The sequence below is a fragment of the Eptatretus burgeri genome, chromosome 12, assembly GCF_056783735.1.
Source record: "Eptatretus burgeri isolate ZD-2024b chromosome 12, Ebu_testis_v1, whole genome shotgun sequence".
Lineage (NCBI taxonomy): Eukaryota > Metazoa > Chordata > Myxini > Myxiniformes > Myxinidae > Eptatretus > Eptatretus burgeri.
Window position 1 is genome coordinate 62960214 of NC_140972.1, and position 20000 is coordinate 62980213.

A 20000-nucleotide genomic window follows, 5' to 3' on the forward strand; every position below is an offset into this window, starting at 1 on the left:
TGACAGAAGACGTGACAGAAGACACAGGACAGAATTGACAATTATATAACAGCGCAATGTTGCTGTGCTGTAAAAAAAACATTTGGTATCCACATATGTATTTATTTGGTTTGCAGTGAACCAAAACAAAAAAAGCTGAAATAAATAAATTAATCTTAGCTTATTCCACACTGAAATCCTAAAATGGCCTGGACAATATTATTGGCACCTTTCAGAAGTTGTTAGAAATAATTAGATTTCAAGCAGATGATTCTCCTTTACTTTGGAATTGAACTCACCTGTGGTGAGCTGCAGGTGCCTGCAATATTAAAATCACTCATTCAACTTGTTTGAATAGAGAAAAGGAGTCATTCTGCTGTTTTGTGTCACTGTGTGTTCCGCAATAAGCATGGAGAAAAGAAAGAAAACCAGAGAATTGTCTGAAGAGGTCAGACACAAGATTGTATCCAAGCATGGACAATCTCAAGGCTACAAGTCCATCTCCAGAGACCTTGATGTTCCTGTGTCCACCGTACGCAATGTTATCAGGAAGTTTAAGGCCCATGGCACTGAAGCCAACCTCCCTGGACATGGCCGCAAAAGACATGGACATGGAAACTTGATCGAAGATTGCAGTGAAGGATTGTTCGAATGGTGGAGAAAGCACCTCGATCAACTGCCAAACAAATTCAAGCTGACCTTCAGGCACAAGGTGTGACAGTTTCAACTCACACCATCCATCCCCAACTCAATGAAATGGGGTTCTATGGTAGGAGACCCAGGAGGACCCCACTGCTGAGAGAGAGACACACAAGAAAGCCCAATAGTCTGAGTGTGATTGGATGGGGGCAGTCGGTGTCATGCCATTTGAGTTATACTATGTCAGTGTAATGCCAAAGCCAGCTGCAGACTGGGGATCCTCCATCGTACAAAGCCCCTCCTTGGCACACCTGAACTATCCACCTTCAAGGCCTTCATCTGCAGCTTGATGGAGTACTGCTCTCCACACTGGCCTGGCTCTCCAGCCTCACATCCTGCTCAGCTTGATGCCATGGAAACCAACGGATGGGCCAGGAATCCTGTAATACACTCACTCCCCGCCAGAAAAAAAACTGAACATGCATAGTTATTTCCTCCATTAAAGGTGAATGGAGGTTATGTTTTCACCCCTGTTTGTCTGTTTCTCCGTTTGTCTGTTTCTTCGTTTGTCTGTCTGTCTGTGAGACTGGGGTGACAGTCTGAAGTGACATGAGGCATTCTGAGCAAATTCAAAACAGTCTTCATAATACACCAGCATGTTGGTTATTCATAAAGCACAATGAATACATTATTTAATGGGAGAGTTCATGGAACACCTTACCCAGTGAGAAAAGAGAAAAAGGACATGGCATGAGCAATTTCAACACTAGCTTTGCAATTCCGAGCTCAATCTGCAGTGGTCTGCAAACGTATTCACCCAACTTCCAAAGTTTCCACATTTTGATGCCACCTGAGCTTATGACCTCCGCGACCTAAAGTGGGCAGAGGTTATGTTTTCAGCTCTGTCTGTCTGTTTGGTTGTTTGTCTGTGAGCAGGATATATCAAAAAGTTGTGGATGGATTCAGACTAAATTTGGTGGACAGGGTGGGTGTGTCACCACGACAAAACTTTAAGATTTTGGTGAAGATCTGGATCTGGATCCGAATACCAGAATTTTTAATATATTTCTTCACCATTGTGTGATTAAGCCAAAATGATATACATTACCGATATCTCAAAAGGTTGAAGATGGAATCGGGCGATACTTGGTAGACAGGTTGGGTGTGTGACAAGGAAGAATTAATTCGATTTTGGTGAAGATCCGAATCCAGACACGGATCCGAGAATTTTTTTTTAGTGATTCTTCACCATTGAGTGAACGGGCTAAAAATGATATACACCACAATATCTGAAAAATCTTGGACAAGTTATGACAAAACTAGCTGGATAAGTTGGTTGGGTGAAAACAACAAGCCGATTCGATTTTGGCTCACGTTCAAATCCAGATTTGGCTTATCAGTGGGATACAAAATGTAAAGTGTTCATCCTGGCAGAGGTGTGCTCTCTGCCGAGCACCATTCTAATTTCACGATGCTTTCAAATGAAACTATATGTGTATATATATATATATATATATATATATATATATATATATATATATATATATATATATATATATATATATATATATAATATATATATATATATATATATATATATATATATATATATATATATATATATATATATATAATATATATCCTACATATTATTTCTGTTAATGTCTGCACATAATTTGACATTTCTCCTCCGAAACTGCAGGACAGATTGTCGCCACTTTTGGCATGCGGGTTGTCTGTGGTCTAATGAACAGCATGGGCGATGTGAGATTGTGCCAGACGGACAGGTTTGGGAATTTTTGGCGATTTTCTAATTTTTACATTCATTTGCATGGTGACGTGTGACGTCACCGCTGAGAGGCGTAATGACGTCATGACATCATCGGTCATTCGCTGACGTCATTACGTCTGTCGTCGACAGACCCTCACCGCTGAGAGGCGTAATGCCACTCCTGGAAAACAGCGTCTGCAATGTAAAACCCTCTTCTGCACATGCTGACTACCTCAGAAGGTGAATCTGACACAGAAAATGTAACAAGAAACATTATGTGTAAAGAAATTCGATAAGTCACATTGTGAACACTGGATATATTGAGGTCCTAATGAACCCTCACTTTAGAAACTTCGCTCAGAGCGCGGCTTTGGCGAGTTATATATATTTGGGAAAAATTTTCTATCTATCTCTATCTCTCTCTATATATCTCTCTCTATATATATATCTATCTATCTATCTATCTATCTATCTATCTATCTATCTATCTATCTATCTATCTATCTATCTATCTCTCTCTCTATCTCTCTCTCTCTCTCTCTCTCTCTCTCTCTCTCTCTCTCTCTCTCTCTCTCTCTCTCTCTCTCTCTCTCTCTCTCTCTCTCTCTCTCTCTCTCTCTCTCTCTCTCTCTCTCTCTCTCTCTCTCTCTCTCTCTCTCTATATATATATATATATATATATATATATATATATATATATATATATATATATATATATCTCTCTCTCTCTCTCTCTCTCTCTCTCTCTCTCTCTCTCTCTCTCTCTCTCTCTCTGTGTTCCATGCACAGGCGCAGGCGCATCTTTTAAGTTACAAACTCCAAACACGGGGTACAAATACAACTTTGTGTGAGGAGTAACACAGGATGCATGGGAGTTGGGGGGGGGGGTAGGCATAAATTGTTTATGTAAATCTGCACAGTGTAACACCACCTGGTGGTGATTGCAGAGGGTATTACAATTTCCAAATTTCTTTTGGCTGCAAAGTGTTACTTATTCACGTTTCTCTTCCGATGCAATGCCAGGTAAATCTGCATATATATATATATATATATATATATATATATATATATATATATATATATATATATATATATACATACATATATATATATATATATATATATATATATATATATATATATATATATATACAAAAATATACATATGAGTCTTCACAAACTACTTCAACATGACAAAGCTGGAAAATACAGATAGAATGTGAATACATTTGATTCTCAGTGCACAAGTATTCAAGCCATTTGCCTAATTAACCCTACATCACTTCAGCAGCAGATTATTTGAGTGAAAGGTTACAAAACAAGTGTGATCGCTTTCACTTGAATATAATCAGTGGTTTAACGAAAACAATTAAGCTCCCTCACTTATGTAAGGAGTTTAAGGTGCAACTCACTTAGTCAACCAACAAGGTAAATATTGTGACGTCCACGGGACTTGAACAGTCCCGCCAACATAGAATGAGCCGAAACGAGGGAGGCGGTTTATTTATTTATAACCCAAAGATGGCGGTTCTAATCGCTCTACGGCAAACGGGATGAGGAAGGTGGCACGAGTCGCTTTTCACTGAGTTGATAACGTTTATTTTCTCTCACCAGAAATAACAAGACTCGGCAAGAAGAGGGATCCAGGGCGATTCGACGGGATGGTGGTGTGGGTTCGTGCGTGGGGAAAACACAGACAATTCCAATGAATATACAAATCTCAAACCCTCTAAGGCGCCAGGTACACACACACACACACACACACACACACACACACACACACACACACACACACACACACACACACACACACACACACACACACACAAAACGTAGCTGGTCCTGGTGGTCAGGCTGGCCCGTGGTGCTAATGCAACAGTCCCTGGATTGGCGTCGGACGAGCTGGCGTTGCGCTCGTCAGGGGCAGGAGACACCGTGGTGCTGTGGACCTCCTGGTCCTGGCCCAAGTCCGCTCACAGCCACCAGGGAACCAGTTCTGGCACCAAGTTGCGAGCAGGAGAGGGAGGCAGGTCCGCCCGCCGTTCGACTCCATACTCCGAGCCAGCAGAACCCCAGAGCCAACCAAGGGGATGCACGAGGCACAGGAAGGCCTCGAGACACGATGAAACCAGGGCCGAATCAGCGCAACAACACAGCACGCTCCCAGCACAACAGCCTCCACCAGAACAGTTTTTCTGTCCCGATCTCCTTCCTCTTCCAATCGAGCCGTTTTATTGGCCCTGCGCCGTCGCCTTCCGCCAATCGTGATCACGGGGCGGAGCCATCCGCAGCACTGTCCTGTGACGTCACGGCAAGCCTCCAGGGACTACTAAAAGGGGTTTACGCAGACACACTTACCCTATCCCGTGTCCCTATCTAATTACGTGACAATTATCATTTCCCCCTTGAAGAAATGGACATTTACTAGACAACTTATCACCACTGAATTGCTACTTATTACATCGAGATCCTGGTAAACTCGAACAGCATGGCATACCTAATTAAACATCCTAATTACCCTTTGAATGCATACCCCCCCCCCCCTCAAACGTAACAATATGAAGATCAAGGAGCTTTCCAAATAAGTCAGACATAAAGTGGTGGAGAAGCACCATTCAGGAGAGGGTTATAAGAATATTTCAGTCACTCATTATCAGTTTGTGCACAGTGAAATCCATCATGAAGGAGTGAAAACTGTATCATACCACCCATGCTCTACCCAGATCAGGTTGCCCATCCAAACTCAGCAGTCAGGCAAGCAGCAAACTGGTTCAGGATGTCACTGTAAATCCAACAATGACTTTGAAAGATCTGCAAGACTCTATGTCTGAGACGGGGGTCACTCTTCATCAATCAACAATATTCCGTTCCTGACACAAGGCTGGCCTCAATGGACAGGTCGCAAGAAAGTAGCTATCACTGAAAAATATGCCTCTAAAAGCTCGTATGGAGTTTGTGCAAAAACATCCTCATGATACAGCAGGCATGTGGAGAAATGTTTTGTGATCACATAAGACAAAAATTGAACTTTTTGGTCTAAATTCAAAGAGTTACATCTGGTGCAAGCCTAATAATGCACATCAGCCATAAAACACCATCCCTACTGTCAAGCTTGATGTGGTGGCAGCATCATGTTTTGGGGCTGATTTTTATCAGCAGGGGACTGGCAAGCTTGTCAAGATAGAAGGGACAATGGATGGTGCAAAATGCCGGAGAATTCTTGATGAAAACCTGCTCGAGTCAGCCATGAATCTGAAACAGGGTAGGGGATTCACATTTCAGCAGGGCAATGATCCGAAGCACAAAGCCAAAGCCACACTGGAGTGGCTGAATAACAATAAAGCATGAAAAAGACATCATGCAGAGCACGATACTTGCAAAATCCAACCCCCCCCCCCCCGCGCCCTGTCCAAAGGTTGCCATGGATAAATGAAATTGTCCATTTCATTAAGATTAAAATTCACAATCTGAATCAAAGCTCAGATCAATCAGATGGAAATAGATTTTTCAGATTGAAATTGATGATTTTAGAAGTTTGACCTTGAGTTGACCTTTCGACCTCAAAAATAGTTGCTTTCCCAATTGAATGATGGACTCTACAAATTGTGTTCAACATTCAAGTTAATAGGATGTAAATTGACAATTTTTCAGATGAAATTTGATGATTTTAGAAGTTTGACCTTGATTTGACCTTTGACCTTTTGATCTCAAAAATAGTTTGTTTCCCAATTCAGTGACGCAATATGTAAATGTTGTTCAAATTTCAAGTCAATCAGTTGAAAATTGACGATTTTTCAAATAAAATTTGATTATAGGAAGTTTGACCGTGAGTTGACCTTTGACCTTTTGACCTCAAAAATAGTTTGTTTCTTAATTTAGTGACACAATATGCAATTCTTGTTCAAATTTCAAGTCAATCGGATGAAAAATGGCGATTCCAGAAATTTGACCTCAAGATGACCTATGACCTCAAAATCAAGAGGCTTCTTAGTTGAGGGTACCTCTAAACTTGGTAAAATTTCATGACGATCATTTTGAAATTGTGACCTGTAGTCGACAAACAGACAAACAAGCCAGTAGGTGGACATGGGTAGTCGACTACCCAATAGAACCTGACTCGATGGGCACGTTCGATGGGGAATGACCTGAGGATTAAGCACAAGAAAATTCATGATTCTAGCTTCAAGGGTTAATGCTGCAGATTGTTTTTTCATTAAAATACCCCCACATTCAGAAGTTTTTCAGCCGTTGCTAGGCAACGGAGGGGTTCGTAGCAACGGTTCTCTCACACATATCTAGGACATACCATGAACCTACCATACCAGTTTCATGTATATCTGACTCATAGTCTCTGAGATATAAGGAACTTCATTTTTTTTTTGTTTTCGACCAGGGTTCATTCAAAGTCTATCTTCTCCGACAGTTTTCATAGGATCCGGCTGGAAATTTTTGACAATATGGCTGAATGTACTGCCCACAGTCGCTCGTGGCCCGATTTTTGATTTTCGAAAAAATTTTTTTAATGATTTTTCAAAAATTTCAAAGTCCCGTTGCGAGGTAACGGTGGTGTCCATAGCAACAATTCTCACTTGCACACAACTAGGTCATGGTATGAACCTCCCAACCAAGTTTCATCGAAATCGCCATTGTGGTATCGGAGCACTGGATCGAACAGAGCGACAGACAGACAAACATATCGACGGAAATACTGATAACAAGTCTGAAGACGATGATGGTTCACGAGCGGTATTTGACGATGTCGATTGTTTCAGAAGTCAAGGATGAGACAATGTGATAATGTTTGACCAAGTTATAAAAATGATCAACATGATGTGGTACGAGTGACAGGTTATTAGCTGCACAATGTCGAAAACCCGGTTTCGTTCAACAATTTTCAAAATTTGACCTTTGCATAACCTTTAAAGGTCACAAAACAAGGTTGTGAACATTAAAATAAGGAAACAGGATACGTGCTATAGCTTATTGGAGTTAGTTCAGCGAAGAAGGTCGAAAACCCGGTTCGATTCCCACAAATTTGAAAATTTGACCTTTGTGAACTTTAAAGGTCAAAGGTCAAGGATTATGACCTTTGGTGCAAAACTTCCTCTGGAACATTCCAGGAACAATATAACGTCATATAGGCTATATGGTATTTCGGTCTCCTCGGATTATCCATACTTTGATGAAATCAGCATAAAAACAAACTTGAAGGGGGCGCCACGGGCAAGGTGTTCGAGATAGAGCAAAATGGTTTCAAGACTTTAGGTGGGGAATGACCTCAACATTATGCATAAAAAAATATTGTCATCCTAGCTCTCAAAGTTTGGGCGGTCATATGATTTTTATGTCAAAATTCGCAATTTTCTAAGTTCATGACCTTGTGACCTTGACCTTGGGACGAAAATGAAAAAAAATCGAGCTCCGTTGGGCTATGCAGGTGACATTGGGCTAACCAAGTACCGAAACCCCTGCCAGATTCGACAAACCCCTCGGAGAAGATGGATTTTTATGTCAAAATTCGCAACTTTCTAAGTTCGTGACCTTGTAACCTTGACCTTGGGATGAAAATGAAAAATCGAGCCCCGTGGGGCTATGCAGGTGCCATTGGGCAAACCAAATACCGAAACCCTGCCAGATTCGACAAACCCCCGAGGATAAGATGGAAATTGAAATTGGCTACCCCCTAATAAACAGGTTTTTGGGTGTGGCTCCACCCATAATGGGCGCACTACGCCCATTCTCAGGAAAACACAACTAGATCATGATATAAACCTCCCACCAAAATTTTATCAGGATCGGATCAATACCCACGGAGCTATGCTCAGGACAGACAGACAGACATACAGATAGACAGACAGACATACAGATAGACAGACATACAACAATAACGAATATAGTAGTCACTTTTTTGTTTCGTGAAAATATTTTTTCGTGAACCAAAGAGTAGAAAAAAAAAATCTCAAAAAAATTTTTTTTTTGAGATTTTTTTTTCCGACGATCGACTACCCAACAAACAGACAGAAACAAAATTGACTGACCAATATACTTGAAAAATTTTCGATTTTGCAAGTAATAAATGTTCTTGAGTGGCCCAGTCAAAGTCCTGACTTGAACTCTATTGAACATTTATGGCGAGACTTGAAGATTGCAGTCCATCGACGACCCCATAAAACTTGGCAGAACGAGAGCAATTTCCCGAAAAGAATGGGCAAAGATTTCACCATCTCACTGTACAAAGCTGGTAGAGACCTACCCAGAAAAGCTCACAGCAGTCATTGCTGCAAAAGCTTCTTCCACCAAGTACTGATGCAAGGGGTTGAATATTTTTACAAGTGAATTTTGATTCGTACATGTTTTTTTGCAGGTATTCCTGACATGTAATCTCCTTAAACTATAACAGTGTTTTGTTTGATCTCCTCGGTTATGAATAAAAAGTTCATTTGGAAAAATTGTTTCTACATAATTCGTATGTAAATCTAAATCTCTCCCCACATCTAAATGTGGCATTATTGATACTTTTGCAGGCTAGTGCATATTGAGATGCACAGTGGCAGATTAACACACGGGTACGCATGGCCCGTGCCCAGGGCCCCAAGCTCAATGTGGGCCTTGAGCAGAGGTAGCATGAGGGCCATGCAACCCATGCAATTGCAAGGAGCCCCACATAACCAATCGTGGTTCACAATCGTTTGAGACGGTAACGAGCGTGGGATCTCACTTTGTTGACAAAACATGGGTTGCCTTGTGAGTGATGATAAACACAACGCAAAGGAAATAAAACACTGTGACTTAATGCATCGATTAAAACATGTTTTACCTGATGTTTAACTTGACAGGACATTTACAAAATTAAGGGGTGAGGGGAGGTTAGTGGAGAAAGCAAGTGGAATAAAATATACATTTAATATTTACAAATGCAACAATAATCACAAGATAATTTGTATAATTCCTAATGTTAATGCAGTACATGTCGATATTGCTAAACAAATCCACACTACAATTTATTGTACAATCACAAAACACCACTCATTTGTAAATGGACAAGCATGTGCATGGCACAACGTTGCGGTTTTTAAAATCATCACACCTGTCCCGAGGATAAAACGAAACAACCCCAGTGGTGCTAAAAAAAAATATTTTTAAAGCTCAACAACAGTGAAAAGGGTGAAAAATCACCCAAAATTAACTTTTTCATTTATTAAGTGTCAGAACCAGAAAAGGGTCGTTGGTCTCGCACATATGCTGAGGTGTGTTCCATTACCAATCAGCTTGCTATCGCTTGCTAAGCCAGCCGTTCCTTATAAACAGTTTCGTGAGACTGCTTACATGAGTGCTTAAGCCATTTGGCGAGCACTCCACAAAAAAATAAAACTTTTAGCTCTTCCACAAGCCTCATCTGTGTGTACAAAAAAAAAAAAAAAAAATTGGTAACTGAACACTGCCCTGCAAGTGCTAGGGTGTGTATCATGACCGATGAGCTCATAGAGTGCTCTCCTATTGGCTTAATCACTCAAGCAAGCACTCTAACAAAATGGTTGATAAGGAACAGCTGACTTAGCAAGCGATAGCAAGCTGCTTGGTGATGGAACACCTAAACATGGCATTTTTTTCCAAGAGGGGAAGAAGGCAATAAAACATAGGAATTCCTCCAGATTTTTTTGCAGTTAAGTCTAAAGCAACATTGGTTAGCAAGTGCGAAAATCACATGAAGTCCTCTTTTTTTTGAGCGTTTTGGGCCAAAATATTTTTGTGCCCAGGACCCCCCAAAAAAACTTAACCTGCCTCTGGGGATGCAATGCCATGCTTATCAGAAAATGAGAGAAATCAAATCATTGGGCACCTTCAAACAGGGTCTTTCATTCGGCATGTTGCCATATTCTTTAATGTGAAGAGAGGAAAGGTTTATGACAGATGACATTATCAAACCACTGGATCAAAAAGAACGTACCAGAATAACGACTGCTCAGGACCATACATTTCTATGCCTCATCTAAGCAATCGATTTAAAATTTCCCAGAGAAGTCGAAATGCACTCCCTGGACATTGATGCATTGATTGCTGCTGGAGGTGGACATACCAGGTATTGAGATTGTTTTTACATAAGGATCCAATGTGGAAGTAACATTAACCACAACGCAACATTACATGATTAGTTCACAATGAAATGGACATGTAATTATTCAGCATTTATCTTTGCCAAAGATTTGCACCTCATCTGTGTCCCATGATGCCACAAAAGTAAATCACATCAACAACAATCACGTGTTCAGTTTTTTATGGTGGAGTGTGAACATCTGTGATTTGATGATGCTGTGGAGGACACAACTTTGAGCATCACTCACATGTTCAATAAGGATGTCAAGACCCAAAGTATGCTCTTCTTAAAAAAAGGACAAATCGTGGTCATCTCAAATTTTGTCCAACTTCATTGTGGTCTTGCGTCATTATCTCTATTAATCATCCTTCCCACGCTTGCAATGCCCTGTTTTGTCCAACTTGCTCATTTTCCAACCCACTTATTGTTTGTATTTGTTTATCAGGGTTGACAGCTAACCAGTCCATCCAACATTTTCCCCAATGTGGAACTGTTTTCCACCTTATGTCCAATCATATTCTGTAGTCATTCATTTAAAGTGAATGAATGATGGTGATTGAAATCACTTTTTACAAAAATCCTATGTTTTCTTCTCAAATTTTGTACTCTTCCGAGCTTTTATTATACTTATTCCATCCACTGAGCCTTCCCTTTCTCCCTCTCAGTATTTATGTTACTTTGTCTTTTCTCTTTCGGCTCTTCCATTGACCAGGATTTTGATTGTTTCTTTTTTTTTTGACTGTACTACAGTAATATACAATTCACGTAATTGTTGATCAGCAGGCTTATGACTGAAGATACAAAAACAAACAAAAAAAGAAATATAATAATACAGTGAAAGACTACGTTTATGTAGAAGGACACAAGGACACACACATATACATAGACACACATTTTTTTTTCCACCATACATCTGTTCCACACCACAATCACAATGATTTATGAGAACAATAACGGCTCTTCCGAAAGCATGACATTAACATTTAAAGGATATAAATTATCCTAATTATACAACACCCTACACTTAACTTTATTTAAATCATAAACCTCAAGATGATTGTCTACCTAATGCAAGGGCCTTAGTCATTTGTAAGCTATTTCCCAATTTTCTGACTGTAAGGTTCATCAGTGAGGCGAGGCTCATCAGAGGTTCTGACCCTTTCTGCCCAGAACCTCCACAAACAATGGGTCTGTAACCTTGGCCCTCGGTTTACATCAGTATATCCACATGACACAGCTATGTCTCAGTCAACCCGGTAATGCAATCTCACTTTCACATTATAGCTTTATGTGTGGGCTACTATAAAGTGCGCACATGCACACACACACATCCCTGGGAACATTACGACAAACAAACTGCAGTTGGAAGCTGTCCGGGGCTCGGTGACGATCCTGACAAGAGCCCTTGGAACAAAACTTTGAGAACAAGAAAACTTCACACCTTAGTCCATGATTCAAGATTTGTGATCCTTCACTGAAACGGTGGTGGATACGTCGAGACCTGTGAGGAATCCATTCCACCTTCAGAAACCTGCATATGGAGAACAACTGACACACACACACACACACACACACACACACACACACACACACACACACACACACACACACACACACACACACACACACACACACACACACACACACACACACACCCTTATTGGTAGACACCGGTTATTCAAGAAAGTTTGTTGTTTTTTTATACGTTAGAGGTTAGACAGATGTAGAACGTAAACATGTATTAAGAACACAGTTTCCTTAAAAAAAAAAAAATACATTTCACTTCCCACATTTCCATAATCTGCAGTTTAAGTGTTTTCTCCAAACTATACGAAGCTATTTAACCTTCATATGTCGACTTTTCAAACCCCCGCCATGAGAGCTACATTACCATGAGTGTGGTTCCATAGGATTGTCAACAATAAAGTGGCCATGGAAGTGAAACAAATAATTTTGTGTGGAATACTACACCAAGCAAGGATTATTACACTATTTGGCTTGAAAACAATCTCGGAAAGGAATTGTCCTTTTAAGGCCGAGATGGCCCATCAATGTTGCAACGTTATGCATGCAAATTTTCACGATGTCGCTGCCCATACCCGCCTCAGGGATCCATCGTGATGAAATTTTAGGAACGCACAAATGCTGAAAGCAATCTTCCTAGCTGGCTGGGAGCAGCGGTAACCTGGCAGCACCTTGCTGCTACGCTGCCATGGAAGATACATCACACCATTTACCTTTTGATTCAAATTAACGCCTCTCTAATAGAAAGCTGTGCAAAACAAGTCTTTGTGAAGATGTGATGACGATTACATTTCAGATATCTTTACACAGAATGTACAAACGATGGCAGTTTTATATTAACTACAACTCTTGCAGAAATCTCTTTATGCATTTCTCACGACATCCGATGGGATTTGAGAATTTAACGAGAATCTCATTAGATACCATTAGAAAGAAAGAAAAAGAAAATCAACATCAGAGATTTTCTTGAGGGATTCGAGATGGTGCGAACCGCATGCTTTGGAGCAATGGATCCACAGGAGTTGCACGTTCTTTCTTCTGACCTTTTTTTGCTTTCCTTCCACTATTTCATTGCAAAATAATTTCTGCTTGTGGAATGCTCAACAAATTAGAACATTTTGCACTAACACTTCTGTACGATGTTGCAGCATGTAATACTATACATTATATAACTTATTTTATTAGTCTGTGATATTCGTTACAACATGAATATTATTATGTCATCTTTATGACATGGTGGAATATTCATAACGTCATTTAATATTTATGGCATTATGTTTTAGTTACGTCATTATTTATTAGGTGTTACACTTTACACCTTAAATATTATGTATTGCTTTTACTCCCATTACCAAATGCTTTTGTTCATATGCAATAATTATATATTGATATTTTGTTTCATTGATTTGTATATGATTCAACTCTGTGTTCTTGTCTTTTCTGTACTTCACACTGGTGTGCCTTGGGGTTGTATTTGTGGAATAAGAAGCTCAATTGTAAGCCTGGGATAATGTACTGAAACCATTTCCACTTTCTTTTTTGGAGAGAAGCTCAGCTCATGGAAGATCAGGAAGATAACATGACGGAGGGAAGAAAAGCAACGTACCAACAGTGGGACAACAGGTGGATGTAACAAACAAAGAATGATGAAAAAGGGAAGTAGAGGTGTTGAATTAGAAGTAATGGGGGTAAAAAAGATGATGGGTAGAGATGGAGGATGACATCATATGAGATGGTAAAGTGCACTGCCATCTTGAAGTCCAAGAGAGAAGGAAGAGATTGAACCACCTCCAGGAGGTAGTTTCACAAATGGGAGAAAAGAGGAACAAAGGAGCAGAGGTTTACAGAAAGCCTGGATTTTGGGAGTTTAACAAGGAAGGGGTTGCTGGAAGAATGTGTGCGTCCTTGAGGAACCGGTAAGGGTTGGAGGGTTGAAAGAGCAGAGGGAGCAAGACCGGAAGAGAGGTGGAATAAACAGACACTATTATTCTTAAATTATACTGAGGAGCCATCTACGCCATTTATCAAAAAGTATTGGGACAGTTGAAACTCGAAATGGACTGCCAAATCAACGTGTGCATATGTCTCCCACAGCGCGCAGCAGCCGTGCTTTACTAAGGTGTCGTATTGTGACATTTTGGATAATATGGGATTACTGGCTTTGATCCAATACTATAGTGACAGCATAATCCACTATGAGTTTTGGAATCGCACCTGAGAGCCAGCCAACAAAGCACAATCTACACTGACCTTACACTTGGTGTGAAGGAGGAATGGTGCAATTTTACACAAAAAAAAATCTACAAACATTTGGCAGAAAGTGTTATTGAATGGGTTGAAATGGCAGTTGTTGCCAAATGGTCCCAGGACCGGCACACTAATAGAAGTGGAATCAACACTTGTGAATTAATAACCGAAAATATTTACTATTCCAAACACTTTAAGTGAAACAAGTGAATAAAAAAAATTTATGCTGAATTTTAAAGAGCAGGTTTTGGGTCGCTGATGACTTCGCGTGATTCGAAGGTTGTAATCACATTAATAATTAATCGTTGGGAAATTATTTTCTTTCATTTGAAACTCAAAATATGCTAAAATTAACTTTTAAGTCAAAACATTTGTCAGTGATCGAAAAACAGACCGGAATTTACCGAAGATGCTATGACGTCATGTTCTCCGAAAACTTCGCGAACATTCGGAAACATCGTGTGAATAATGGCGAGATGCGAATCAGAGAGCCATTTCAGCAGCGATGAAATTGAGTGTTTTCATTCTGTTATTGCAGAGGACGAGTCGGTGGATGATGGGAATTTATACTATGGAGTTTCTGGCCCTGAGCCATATAAATTTGAGCCACTTGCAAGTGCCAGAAAATGGCCCATTTCGTGTACAAGTGGCAGGACTGACTCCTTGGCGGTTCAGACTGACAGACTCCACCAGACAGACTGGTTTGTAGATTTTCATGTTCTTGTTCGATGCATAAAATAATGTAAAGTTTGATTCGTCTGTGACTTGATATAATAATTTTTAACCCTCTTGTCACTCATGAGTCAGAAATAGAATGAATAAATAATGGACCCAAATATATTATACACCGTAGCCTTGGTGTTGAAGTCTTTCTGACAGCTGAGCTTGACCCCAGCAAAAGTGAACAGTTAGAACAAACCCCAACTTTCAAGAGACTGTTGTGGCATATAAATACCAAAACATGTTTAGCCTCATTGGGAAATATTCTACCAAATTTAGAAAAAAAAGTGGAAAATTGATCAACTTTTTACAATCGAAATTAAATAGCCCAATTTGCTGATGCTGTTAAAAAAGTAACTTAATCAACAATAAGTTGATTTGTTGAGAATTTTTTTCATGCTTGTGTTTTTCAGAAAGTTTATTTATGTGTTTTTCCATGTACTCAGAAAGAATACATTTCAAGGTTTTTGGTTCACGAAAAAATATTTTCACGAAAAAAATAAGTGACCACTATATTCGTTATTGTTGTGTGTCTGTCTGTCTGTCTGTCTGTCTGTCTGGCCCGAGCATAGCTCCGTGGGTTTTGATCCGATCCTGACAAAATGTTGGTGGGAGGTTTATATCATGATCGCGTTGTGTTTTCCTGAAAATGGGCGTGGTGCGCCCATTATGGGAGGAGCCACACCCCAAAAACGTGTTTTTAGGGGGTAGCCGATTTCAATTTGCATCTTCTCCTCGGGGGTTTGTCGAATCTGACAGGGGTTTTGGCATTTGATTAGCCCAATGACACCTGCATAGCCCCACGGAGCTCGATTTTTCATTTTCGTCACAAGGTCAAGGTCACAAGGTCAAGGTCACAAGGTCAAGGTCACAAGGTCACGAACTTCGAAAATTTCGAATTTTGACATTAAAATCATACGACCGCCCAAACTGTGAGAGCTTGGATGACAATATTTTTTATGCATAATCTTGAGGTCATTCCCCACCTAAAGTCTTGAAACCATTTTGCTCTATCTCGAACATCTTGCCCATGGCGCCCCCTTCAAGTTTGTTTTTACGCTGATTTCATCAAAGTATGGATAATCCGAGGAGTGCGAAATGCCATATAGCCTATATGACGTTATATTGTTCCTGGAATGTTCCAGAGGAATTTTTGCACCAAATGTCATAATCCTTGACCTTTGACCTTCAAAGTTCACAAGGGTCAAATTTTCAAAGTTGTGGGAATCCAACCGGGTTTTCGACCTTCGACGAACTAACTATTAAGTTATAGCACGTATCCTCTTTCCTTATTTTAATGTCCACAACATTGTTTTGTGACCTTTAAAGGTTATGCAAAGGTCAAATTTTGAAAGTTGTTGAACGAAACCAGGTTTTCGACATTTTGCAGCTAATAACCTGTCACTCGTACCACATCATGTTGATCATTTTTATAACTTGGTCAAACATTATCACAGTCTTATCCTTGACTTCTGAAACAATCTATATCGTCAAATACCGCTCGTGAACCATCGTCGTCTTCCAACTTGTTCTCACTTAAACTCAGCAAGTGATTCTGTGACAGAGCAGTATCTGGAGAACTTGTCAACCAACAACTCATATTCACAGAGTGGTAATCTGATGTGTTTATGCCTTCGTAATCTTCGGCTGTGAAATGGTCACCACAAATGACAAGTCTATCGAAAAGGTCCTCTTTACCCGTTTTCTTTGGGGGGAAATTCGCCTGTTTTGTTTGTACAAATCTTATCCACTGCTGGCGAATGTTTGATCCACTTCCACTATCCACTTCCAGCCATTTTCGCAAAACATGATGACACACGTACGAGGCATGATGTACAAATATCCAAATAACTTTGTTCTACAATAATTCAAAATAAAAAAAGGATAATATTGACAGTTGCAAGCTCAAAAAAAGCGAAAGAACGGCCCGCTCAACTGGACACTTCTTCAATGAGCGAGTGAGCGTCCGCATTGTTTTGGAGAACGTGACGTCACCATCCATATATGGCACGCGGCTGTTTTTTTCAACAGCCTCGAGAAATAACTTCGGAATTAAATTTCATTCATTTTCCCAATAGTTAGGCAACCACAATAGTTTGCATCGAACTATTTAATGCACATAAAATCATATTGATAAATTTTCAGAACATGTTTGGTGGCCCACAACCTGTTCTTTAAAAAAGCAAAATAGGGATGACAAACTACAGTCTAAAAAAGGTTTTAAACAAGACAAGTCTAAAGACGACGATGGTTATTGAGCGGTATTTGACGATGTAGATCGTTTCAGAAGTCAAGGATGAGACAATGTGATAATGTTTGACCAAGTTATAAAAATGATCAACATGATGTGGTACGAGAGACAGGTTATGAGCTGTAAAATGTCGAACACCCAGTTTCGTTCAACAACTTTCAAAATATGACCTTTGCATAACCTTTAAAGGTCACAAAACAACGTTGTGGACATTAAAATAAGGAAACAGGATACGTGCTATAGCTTAATGGAGTTAGTTCTTTGAAGAAGGTCGAAAACCCGGTTGGATTCCCACAACTTTGAAAATTTGACCCTTGTGAACTTTGAAGGTCAAAGGTCAAGGATTATGACATTTGGTGCAAAAATTCCTCTGGAACATTCCAGGAACAATATAACGTCATATAGGCTATATGGCATTTCGCACTCCTCGGATTATCCATACTTTGATGAAATCAGCGTAAAAACAAACTTGAAGGGGGCGCCATGGGCAAGATGTTCGAGATAGAGCAAAATGGTTTCAAGACTTTAGGTGGGGAACGACCTCAAGATTATGCTTGAAAAATATTGTCATCCTAGCTCTCAAAGTTTGGGCGGTCGCATGATTTTGATGTCAAAATTCGAAATTTTCTAAGTTTGTGACCTTGTGACCTTGCCCTTCATGACCTTGGGACGAAAATGAAAAATCGAGCTCCGTGGGGCTATGCAGGTGCCGTTGGGCTAACCAAATACCGAAACCCGTCGGATTCGACAAACCCCCTCGGAGAAGATGCAAATTGAAATCGGCTACCCCCTAAAAACACATGTTTTTTGGGCGTGGCTACGCCCATTTTCAGGAAAAAAACACAACGACATCATGATATAAACCTCCCACCAAAATTTTATCAGGATCGGATCAAAACCCACAGAGCTATGCTCGGGACAGACAGACAGACAGACAGACAGAATACAACAATAACGAATATAGTGGTCACTTATTTTTTTCGTGAAAATATTTTTTTCGTGAACCAATAGGGATGATGTTGGTTTAGAGCAGTGTTTCCCAAACTTTTTTGAACGCGACCCAAATCCGGGTGTGGTGAAAATCTCGCGACCCAAGCTTCAATCAGTGTCTTTTTCCACAAAACATAATATCATAATAAAATCAGGCAACCAGCGCTAATACATACTATATTAGTGCGAGAGGTGTAATCGCAGCTTCATCTGCATGATGTCTTCGATGCAGGGCTCGATCTTTCTGAGCGCAATGCGCATGTCGTGGCCGGGGTCGAGGCGATTGCGCGCCTTGGTTTTGATGACCGTCAGCGCCGAAAAGCCTTGCTCGCACAGATACGTGGTCGCAAACGGGAGCAGAACATTCATGACTTCGGCGCCGATTATGGGCTTTTCTTTCTTGACCGCAGTCCAGAACTCTCCAATTGACTCTTTGGTGTAGAGTTGTCGATGGAACTCGTCGTGATGCAGCTCGATGAACTCTTCCTGCAGTCCATGGACATCCTCAGGCAGGTCGTCAACTTTAGCCTGGCACGGATTCCTGATCCAGTGCTGGGACGCCAGTTCTCTGTCTGGGATGTAGCGCTCGAACTCGGTGATCAGGTTCTCCAAATGGTTCACCAGGATGGGGTTGATCGCATCGAGCGCTCCAATCTCGTCGTCCTCCCACTTCTCCAAGTACTCGTTCAATGACGGAAACGCCGCTGTTCTTCCGCGCTCCAGTTTCCCCTTCCAGAGCAGCAGCTTTTCCTTGAAGGCCGACAGTTTCTCGGAGAGCGTGATGATGTTTTGATCCCTGCCTTGCATGGATGTGTTCAGTTCGTTCACTGAGGTGAAGACGTCGTTGAGGTAGCAGACTTTGAGCATCCATGGCTTCTGGTGGAACCGGATGGCATGGCGATGGTTCTTCTCATTGAGGAATATCTGCAGCTCTGTTCGTAGCTCCACTCCACGACGCAGGACCTTGCCGCGGGAGAGCCATCTCACACTGGAGTGGAAGAGGAGATGTTGGAATTCAGACCCGAAGTTAACACACATCTTCTCAAACAGGCGAGAGTTCACGGCGCTGGCTTTGACGAAGTTGACAACGGCGACAACCTCCTGCATCACTGCCGAAAGATCCGGCGACAGATGTTGTGCAGCAAGGTTCTCGCGATGCAAAAGGCAGTGGGGAATTCCGACGTTTGGATTGACTTGCTTGACTCGCGCAGTGAATCCCTGTCGAACACCAAGCATCGCGGGAGCGCCGTCGGTGCACAGGCTAACACAGTTTTCCCAGCTCAGGCCTTCTTCTTGTTGGAAGTTGTCCACGACGTTGAAGATATCGGCACCAGTTGTCATCATTTTCATTGACGTGCAGAATAGAAATTCTTCCTCGAGGTCCGTCTCACCCTCGTACCTCCCGAAAATCATGAGCTGGGCATCGTTTCCGACATCCATCGACTCATCGAGTTGGTAGCTCCATTTTCCCGCCTTCTTCATGCGGGCCAACAACTGCTCCTTTATATCTAGCGAAAGGTCGACGATGCGGCTGCGAATCGTATTGTCGGATCGCGAGATGGACTGCATTTTCTTGGCTGCGTCGTCGCCGCAGACGAGTCTGGCCATGTCCATTGCTGCGGGCTTGACGAGCCGTTCGCCGATTGTGTGCGGCTTCATCTTCCTTGCAATGTACTGCGCGACGAGGTAGGATGCCAGCGTCGCTTGCTTGGCGGCCAAAAGCACTGGATCCGTCGCCGGCTCAAACCGGCTCCGCTTCAGAGCCGCTTTTCGGCGCTCGAAAA

At 41.2% G+C, this 20000-nt stretch overlaps 1 long non-coding RNA gene across 4 annotated transcripts in view; it reads right to left on the minus strand.

The window, feature by feature from the left end:
- The window catches only part of LOC147015758 (uncharacterized), a 153465-nt gene that overhangs the window by 103531 nt on the left and 29934 nt on the right, over positions 1-20000 (minus strand). For 3 of the 4 annotated variants that reach the window (XR_015049831.1, XR_015049830.1, XR_015049828.1), the window contains exon 2: positions 11926-12015. This is a non-coding gene — a long non-coding RNA (uncharacterized LOC147015758). Of the gene's footprint in view, positions 1-929; positions 2060-11925; positions 12016-20000 lie in introns of those variants that run through there. The other variant, XR_015049829.1, reaches the window with a different exon arrangement.